Below are 9,883 nucleotides of genomic sequence, written 5' to 3' on the forward strand. Positions count from 1 at the left end.
TCCCCCCCCAAAGACAATCACAAGACAAAGGACGGTCAACAGTGTTGCGTGAATTGACACAGTGGGCCACGGCTTATATCGGTGGGACCAGATTTGCTAGCAAAAGGCAAACAGCTGATATTTACGCCAGGGAGCCGCTTAAAACTTAAACAACATGACGATGTTTTAGTTGGGAGCGAGGTTATAATAACGTATCACGAGAAAGGTAACTGATGAGACAGAAATAGTCACTTCAAGCCAAAATCTCCACTTTTTATTTATTGACATACTGCCCTTCCTGTCAGCTATATCATCTCTCCTATCAGACTAGAAGGACGGCTTCTCTGGTAGAGATGAGGATGCAAGTAAAACTCCATCCACAAGGAAACTGAACTCTCTTAGAAGTGCTTCTGGTAGATCGTAATCATTGTACTACTCTTTCTGCCCCGTTCACCCTCCTTGCCAATCACAAAGGACGCTCTACCTTGTTGCGTGGAAGTTGACACAAAGCAAAGGGCTGACTTGGTGCGACCAGGTTTGATAACAAAACAGCTAATTGTTACGTCAGTGAGCCGTTTACCGAATGCGACGTGACGTTGTTTTGGTAGAAAATTCTTGAGATTAATTAACAAACCACAAATCTTATAGTAATACGTCCGTCCACGCCACTGAGAAAGTTTTAGTAGAGGTTTTACGGCGCTCGCAACTGCATAAGGTCATATGAGCGCCAGAAGATTAGAGGTGTTACAAAAGAGTAACAAACATAAAAAAGAAGAAGGGGAGATAAGGACGATAGATGTTTCATAGGAAAGAAGAAGCAAACCACACCAGAGCACCCGCCAACCACCCACTCCACTGAGAAAGAAAGCCCAAAAACTACTGTCTCGAGCCTCTCTTTGAAGGTACGCTACTTCGCTGAGCAGTTCGAAATACAAAAGATGACCAAAATACTTGTATATAATGTCAACTGATTAGCCTAAAACCTGTTAATTGGAAAGACAGTTTATCCAAGACACAAAGGAGGACCACTGGCAACAAAAACAGCTGACTGAGCCGATTGGTAGCTGGTGGATATTTACCCTCAGTCCAACTTGAAAGAAGGTATAATTCAACCTCATGGTATATTTAATTAAACTTGGAGTTTAAAAAAGTCACCTTTTCCCCCCTTCCATGACCCCCCTCCCCTCCCCCCCAAAAAACCAAAACAACAACCGAACAAACAAAACAACAACAACCAAAAACAAACTGGCTGGCCCCGACTGCATCAAAAGTAAAGGAATTTGATTAGTTTAAGTCAAGCGGCACTCTGACCCCCAGTATTGGGGGAACCCCCTGCCCTCTTCCCCACTGGTGTTGGAATTGCAATCATAAAGAACGCTCTCAGTTGACCGAAACTGGCCGGGAATTGATCAAAACGCAGACCCTCTGTGATGCTGAAACCTATGCGCCGGATCGTGGCCAGGTGTGTTCACTAAACGCCACAGTAAGTCCAGCTGATTGTTACACCAGGGAACCCTTGCGCAACAGGGCGGCGACGTCTTGCTCCTGGTGTTGCACAATTTTTTAACAGACTAGCTGATTTTGGTTAAGGCTATAGCCACTGTGTGGTTGTTCTTCACTTTGAAAGTGTTTAAGAAAATACAAGTACATTGTAATCAAACTTCAAGCGTCCACCACTCCAGCCCTTCCTAAAAAAAGTGACAAATTGTGTTTGTTATGGGCATACACAGGTCAACATTGCGTCTATCAGAGAGCACTTGCGTCGAATGCCATCAATTAAAGTTCAAAATGTCATCAAGCAAAGCATAATTTACAGTTTTCTTGTTAATTCAGAATATTAAAGTTAAGTAAGAACAGCATTTCTCTAAGTTTTCACACGACCGCTATTTAGCGGGTAAGTGGCAGCTATGTTAAAACGTATACATTTCGTTCCTGCTTAATCGATAACCCATATCTTAATTATGAATTTATAATTGTAGTTGTTTTTTTTAATTATTCAGTTGAGGTGAGATTCAGAAGGCAATAAATCCATCACATGCAAAGAACTGCCCAGAAAGAATAACCATTCAGAATAAGCTTAGAAATGATCTGCAGCAGATTCATGTGATTTGAAAAGGTCAGAGGACGAGGGACTGGAAATAAACATGCAAATGCAAGTGACCACCTACCGTCCCAAGGTCACGACGTAGAGTAGAAATCGTCGGGAAGCTCGGAACAGAACACAAGTATCAATATAGCTGTCCCCGTAGGATTATGCGATTGTGCAGCCACGCGTTTTTTTCGCGTAATTCTGCAACATTTGCATAATTTTGGATTTTCCGCGTTTTTTCACGTTTTTCCCCTTTTTTCACAAAACAATTAACGCCTCGCCATGTGACTAAAGGGACGTAATCACCGTAATAAGTCTCATTTAAGTGAAAAGTTGATTATTGAGCATGTTCAATTTTTCAATCCATCAAAAGTTGTTGTTCTCATGTCTGCTGATGTTTCATGTTTGACTGGTGTCCCTGGTTTTAGTAACGTACCAGCATCACAGGTGCAGATATCCTTTTTTTAAAATTTTTTTAAAAAACATTTTCCTTTCCTCTGTAGATCTAGATCTACAGTAACAGCTGAAAGTTACAGAGATTATTTTTGGTTGGATTTTTTTATTTTTTTATTTTAAATTTTTTATTTTTTTTACTGATGTGTTTGTTTTCTTTTCCAAATACACAACAAATTACTGATACTGATATGTACTGTTTTCAATTTTTCTGCACATAAAACATGAAAATCAGGAAACTTCGTGTTGAAAAAGTGCAAAACATGTCGCGAATGGTGTTACGCTAACTTGCATAATTTTGATTTGTTTGTGCATAATTTGGCCTTCTAAATTTGCATAATTCTACGGGGACAGATATAGAATAACTTTCAAAATAGTATAGGAATACCTCTGAACACGACGATGATTAAATCGAGAATGAAACCCCCTGCGGCGATGCTACTGACTGAAGTGTCTTTAGGCCATTCCCACAGGGGGGACATTAACGTGTTCTTATGCACAGTAGAATTGTAAATGAGCTGATTCATCAATGCCATACTCATAACTGTGCCTGAACTGCAGCTTTTTCTTTCCTAATCGAGAATGAGGGGAAACAAATCCGAAAACTGTTGGCTCGAGCCTCTCTTTGAAAGTACACTACAGCGTTGCACAGTTCAAAACACAAAGGAAACTAAAAATGTTATACCTGCCGTCAACTGATTACGCGCCAATAGTTGGTCATGGACATTCCCAAGTTCCCGAGACGTACCCCCCCCCTCCCCCCCACCCACTCTCTGACCGATGCTCCCGGGGTGCAACTGTAGACTTCTTTGAGGAGTCCAAGTTTTCTCGTGGGCAGAAGCAGCCATTTTATTTCTGTCACAGCGTGCACTACCGCACGCGATACATGCACTATCAAGCTTTTTGTCCTCTCTAAAGTTTCTAATAAAAATAGAACTCTGCCCTAAGAAATAATTCCCAAGCTAATACATTATGTAAAGTTCAACAAATACGGGAAAATATCACGGAGAAGAAGAACCAAACCCCCCCCCCCCCCCCAAAAAAAAAAGAGTGATACAATTATAATTTAAAAAACAAAAACAGTTGCTGAAGACGGGCCTTTTTAATTCTTTAAAAGCATTTTTTGGGGGGCCATTAATAATATATAACAACAGCTTAAAAACCCAGAAAGAACGCCAGTTTTTAAGATGAATTAAACACAGAATAATTATGCGTCCGTCCAGACTGAAGGTAGAATTTGTAATGAGAGAGAAAGTAAAAAATGTATTGGCTCGAGCCTCTCTTTGGAGATACATGTACGCTATTTTGCTGAGCTGCTCGAAAAAGAAAGGATAACAAACAAACAAAACAAAACCAAAACAACAACAAACAAATTTTAAAAACTCCAAAAAAAACAAAAAACAACCACACACACACACACTTGTCTTGTCAACCAATTACACAAAAAACTGCTGTCAGTACTTCGAAGGGCCGCAACTCCGTTGTGCAATTCGTGTATTATCGGAAACACAATGGAGGACCACTGGCCACAAAAATTAAACCGCGCTGATGAAGCCGATCCATAGTTGGTGGATATTTGCCAGTTTAGCGCCTCGACATTTTCCCCCTCAACAAGGAAGGTGGCGTTATTCAACATCATGGTACATTCATTTAAATTGGGAATTCCCCCTCCCCCTTGAATGGAAAGCAAACAAAACTTTTTAAATTTCAATTTTTTTTTAAACTGGCAGGCTCCGGCTGCATCAAAATTAAATGAATTCGATTGAGAGTGGTATTAAAAAATACCCCATAAGCCTAGGGGAAGCGGCACTCCAATCCCCAGGATTAGGGGAACCCCCTGCCCCCTCCCCCACCGCTGTTTTATTTACAATCACAAAGGACACTTTAAGCTGACAAATATTGGGCGGGAATTGAAAAAACGGACGCTGAACTAGTTCCAAGCTTAGGAAGCTAAAATAACGAAATTATAATGAACATTTTATGAGGTACTCGCCTATGGACTGGGCGGCGACCAGGTGTGTTCACAAAAGGCCACCGCCGGTCCAGCTGGTTGTTACGTCAGAGAGCCGGTCACTGATGTAAGCGACCGCCATTTTGGTTATGATTATGGTGTTATTTTTTGAGTTATTGAGAAGAAAACGGCAAAGGTTTTGCTTGGGAACAAAATTAAATGTAGCGTGTCCTTTAAGAACATCGCGTTAAAACTAAGCAAAACGCGCTGCTCGTACCCGTATTTATTTTGATATTTGGTATTGACAAGATAACTTCAAAGGCTTTACTTGATAATGTCTTGAACTTTAGCTGTTGGCACGAGGCACGCGTGCTCTTATAGGCCTAGCAAACACTAGTTTTCTTGTCAATTCCGAGTATTAAAGTTAACAAAAGCAGCATTTTGTTTAATTTACTCGTGAGGTTCAAATCAAACACATTTACATTGTATATTCCAATTGGATGATTAAAAAAAATATGAGGAGATCACAGAGGACGAAGACCATAAGATCAATCATGTGCAAAGTGCAACTCACACAGAGAGAGAGAGAGAGAGAGAGAGAGAGAGAGAGAGAGAGAGAGAGAGAGAAAGAAATCAGGATCAAAATAAACGGCGGTGAATTTATATAATTTGAAGTTAGTGGATTTGTTTGTTTTAAATCATTGTATCGATTCATGATATTTTCAAAACATTTGCTTAAGGTACATGTGTTTACTAATTTAGAGGCGGAAACTCCTGTCGTTGCAGATTGAAAAAAAAAGGCCGTCGACGATACAATTCAGAAAGGAAACATCTAGCACGATGGTGCGGCCGGTAAAGAAGTAAAAAACAACAACAACAAACAAATAAGAAAAACTAGAAATATACACATGTCGTATATATTAAGTGACCACTTAACGACTCAACGTCACGACCGTAGAAATTGTCAGAAATCTCAGAACCGAACACACGTCTCAATAAAGAATAACTCTCTGAGTAGTATCGCAATACGTCTACACACGCTGATAATCAAATCCAGAATGAGAGAAAAAAAATGGAAAACTACTGACTCGAGCCTCTCTTTGAAGGTATGCAACTTCACTGCACACCTCGAAACATAAAGAAAATTAAATTTTTACTACCTGTCGTCAGCTGATTACGCGCCAATAGTTGGTCACGGACATTCCCACGCCCTCGAGGCGTACGTCTCCCCCCGCCCCTCACCCACTGACCTATGACCCCAGGAGGCGACGACACACGACCAACAGCTGACTGTTACGTCAGGGAGCTAGTAGACTTGCAGCGTGGTCGTATTTTGGTCGAAATGTCGTAATTTCTATAGGTTGTTGGAGGGTGATCTGAATTCTGATGTGGTTGGTTTTCTTTTTCTTTATCTACCAAACGTTTATTGTCCTTATGTCTCCTCACTTTAAAAAAAATGTTTAATACTCTCCTGTATCACAATTAATCGTATTTGAACTGATTGAGAGCATGACTGGGTTTTAGTAGTCATATTTGGACATTATGTTGTAAGAAACCGTTTTTGAAATTACTAGTACACATCGTTGTCTGACTACAGGTAACACCCACAATAGAGTCTATTTAGAGTCCTTCCTAAAGTTTGGCAGTACAATTGATATAAGCCAAGTCTGGTGTTGCTTGTCATTGTTGGACACGTTTTGTTTTTCTTTCTTTACAAAATACAAGCGTATTGTGTCAGTAAAAAGTGAGACATTGCTAAACATGATATCTTAGCCCCATAGTTTATGAACTTGATAGTCACCTATTATGGCGATCGATGGATGGTGGATGTGGTACATACATTTCAAAAAGGATTTTAAAAATAAATCCCGATTCCCCCTTGCCATGAAAGAACCGCCAACTACTTAGTTGGTCCGGACTACTACATCTAAATTTAATTTATTGGATCGGGAGTACGCACTGGGTACATGTATTATTATTATTAGAAAACAAAAGCCTACGTGTGAAGCGACGCTCCCATCCCCAGGAATAGGGAAACCCCCTGACCCATACCCCGCCGGTGGTTTTATTTTCAATCACAAAGGACACTTTAAGCCAACAAATATTGGGCGGGAATCGATAAAACGGGCCTTCGCTGATATTGAAATCCCCCGAGCTACGTCCAAGCCAAGAAGGCAAAAATAACGAAATTATAAAGGAATTTTCTGAGGTCCTTGCTTACGCCCTGGGCGGCGACCAGGTGTGTTCACAAATGGCTATCGCCGGTCCAGCTGATTGTTACGTCAGAGAGCCGGTCACTGATATAAACGACCCCTATTTTGGTTATGATTATGGTGTTATTTTATGTGTTTATTGACAAGAAACGGCAAATGTTTTGCTTGGGAACATAAAATTAAACGTAGCGTGTCCTTAAAGAACATCGCGTTAAAACTAAGCAAAACGCGCTGCTCGTACCCGTATTTATTTTGATAATCGGTATTGACAAGAGAACTTCAAAGGTTTTACTTGGTAATGTCTTGAACTTTAGCTGATGGCACAGGACACACGTGCTCTTATAGACCTTAACAAAAACTACAGTTTCTTGTCAATTCCGAGTATTAAAGTTAACAAAAGCAGCATTTTGTTTAATTTACTCGTGAGGTTCAAAACAAACACATTTACATTGTATATTCCAATTGGATGATTACCCAAAAAATGAGATCACAGATTGTTTAAAGAAAATAATTGTTTAAAAAAATACAGTAAAGTTGAGGACAAAGACCATTAGATCAATCATGTGCAAAGTGCAACTCACAGAGAGAGAGAGAGAGAGAGAGAGAGAGAGAGAGAGAGAGAGAGAGAGAGAGAGAGAGAGAGAGAGAGAGTTTCTTGCCAATTCCGAGTATTAAAGTTAACAAAAGCAGCATTTTGTTTAATTTACACGCGATGTTAATAACAAACACATTTACAGTGTATATTCCAATTTAATATTTTTTTAAAAAAGAGGAGATCACAGATTATTTAAAGAAAATAATTGTTTTTAAAAAATACAGTAAAGTTGAGGACAAAGACCATTAGATCAATCATATGCAAAGTACAACTCATTGAGAGAGAGAGAGAGAGAGAGAGAGAGAGAGAGAGGGGGGGGGGAGAGAGAGGGAGAGAGAGAGAGAGATCAAAATAACCCGCCGTGAATTTATATAATTTGAATTTGGTGGATTTGTTTGTTTGTTTTGAATCATTGTATCGTTTCATGATATTTTAAAAAACATTTGATTAAGGTACATGTATTTACTAATTTAGAGGCGGAAACTCCTATCGTTGCATATTGAAGAAAAAAAGGCCGTCGATGATACAATTCAGAAAAGAAACATCTAGCACGATGATGTGGCCGGTAAAGAAGTAAAAAAACAACAACAAACAAATAATAAAAATTTATATATATATATATATATATATATATATATATATATATATATATATATATATATATATCAAATGACCACTTACCGTCTCAACGTCACTATCGAATAAATTTGTCAGAAATCTCAGAACAGAACACACGTCTCAATAAAGAATAACTTTCAGAATAGTATCGTAATACGTCTACACACGCTGATATTCAAATGGAGAATGAGAAAAAAAAATTGGAACCCTCTGGCTCAAGCCTCTCTTTGAAGGTACGCAACTTTGCTACACATCTCGAAACACAAAGAAAACTAAAATTTTACTACCTGTCGTCATCTGATTACGCACCAAGGAGATTAAAAGTAGTTCTAAACTCCTTGTTTTACGCACCAATAGTTGGTCACGGACATTCCCACGCCCCCGAGGCGTACATCTCCCCCCGCCCCTCACCCACTGACCGATGACCCCAGGAGGCGACGACACATGACCAACAGCTGATTATTACGTCAGAGAGCTAGTAATAGACTTGCAGCGTGGTGATGTTTTGGTTGAAATGCCATAATTTCTGTAGGTTGTTGGCGGGTGCTCTGATGTGGTTGGGTTTATCTTTCTTTAACTAAATGTGTATCGTCCTTATGTCTCCTTACTTTTAAAAAAAATGTTTATTACTCTCTTCCTGTGTCAATCTAATTAATCTTCGGCTCTTATTTGAACTGATTGTGTGCATGATTGGGTTTTAGTAGTCATATTTGGACATTATGTTGTTAGAAACCGTTTCTAAAAATTACTAGTACACATCGTTGTCTGACTACAGGTAACATCCACAATAGAGTCCTTCCTAAAGTTTGGCAGTACTTTTGATGTAAGCCAAATCTGGTGTTGCTTGTCACTGTTCGACATATTTTGTTTTTCTTTCTTTTTCTACAAAACACAAGCGTAGTATGTCAGTCAAAAGTTGAGACATTGCCAAAAATGATATCTAAGCCCCATAGTTTATGAACTTGATAGTCATTTGATTATGGAGATCAATAGATGGTGGATACTTTCCCCTCAGTAAGATAGAAAGCGTTATTCAACCTCGCGGTACATTCATTTCAAATAGGAATTTAAAAATAACCCCCCCCCCCCTCCACCGGTCATGAAAAAAACCCCAACTACTTGTTCAGGGCTGAATCCAAATTTAATTAATTCAATCGGGAGTATGCACTGGGTACATGTATTATTATTATTATTATTATTAGAAAACATAAGCCATCATGTGAAGCAGCGCTCCCATCCCCAGGATTAGAGGAACCCCCTGCCCCTACCGGTGTTTTATTTACAATCGCAAAGGACACTTTTAAAGCTGACAAATATTGGGGGGGGGGGGGGGAATAAATAAAATGGACCTTCTGATGTTGAATTAAAACCTCCTCAACTACGTCCAAGCAAGGAGATTAAACAATGGAAAATTTCTGAGGTCCTGGCCTACGCCTGGGGCGGTGACCAGGTGTTATCACAAATGGCCACCGCCGGTCCAGCTGATTGTTACGTCAGAGATGCAAGCCACCGACTTTTGGTTATGATTGCGGTGTTATTTTATGTGTTTATTGATAAGAAAACTGCAAAAGTTTTGCTGTGGAACATAAAAATTAAATGTATGGTGTCCTTAAAGAACATCGAGTGAAAACTGAGCAGAACGCGCTGCTTCTACCCTTTTTATTATTTTATTCGGTATTGACAAGAGAACTTCAAAGGTTTTGCTTGGTAATGTCTTGACAGATCTCAGGGCACAAGACACACGTGCTCTTGTAGACCTTAGCAAAAACTCGTTTTCTTGTCAATTCCGAGTATTAAAGTTAATAAAAGTAGCATTTCGACTAATTTACACCCGATGTTCACAACAAACACATTTATGTTCTAATTGAATAATTCAAAATTTTTAAAAATGAGGAGATCTCAGATTATTTTATGAAAATAATTGTTTCCTAAAAATACAGTAAATTGAGGAGAGAGACCATTAGATCAATCATAAATGCAAAGAA

General features: G+C 39.2%; 1 protein-coding gene across 1 annotated transcript in view; it reads right to left on the reverse strand.

Moving 5' to 3' along the window:
* LOC101852222 overlaps window positions 1–8,095 on the reverse strand; it is a 19,225-nt gene extending 11,130 nt beyond the window's left edge. Inside the window, exon 1 of the mRNA XM_013090781.2 lies at window positions 7,962–8,095. The gene's annotated coding sequence lies outside the window, so the exon portion shown is untranslated. The remainder of the gene's footprint in view (window positions 1–7,961) is intronic.
* Between the last annotated feature and the right edge of the window lie 1,788 nt (window positions 8,096–9,883).

Source organism: Aplysia californica, unplaced genomic scaffold (assembly GCF_000002075.1).
Source record: "Aplysia californica isolate F4 #8 unplaced genomic scaffold, AplCal3.0 scaffold01505, whole genome shotgun sequence".
Classification (NCBI taxonomy): domain Eukaryota; kingdom Metazoa; phylum Mollusca; class Gastropoda; order Aplysiida; family Aplysiidae; genus Aplysia; species Aplysia californica.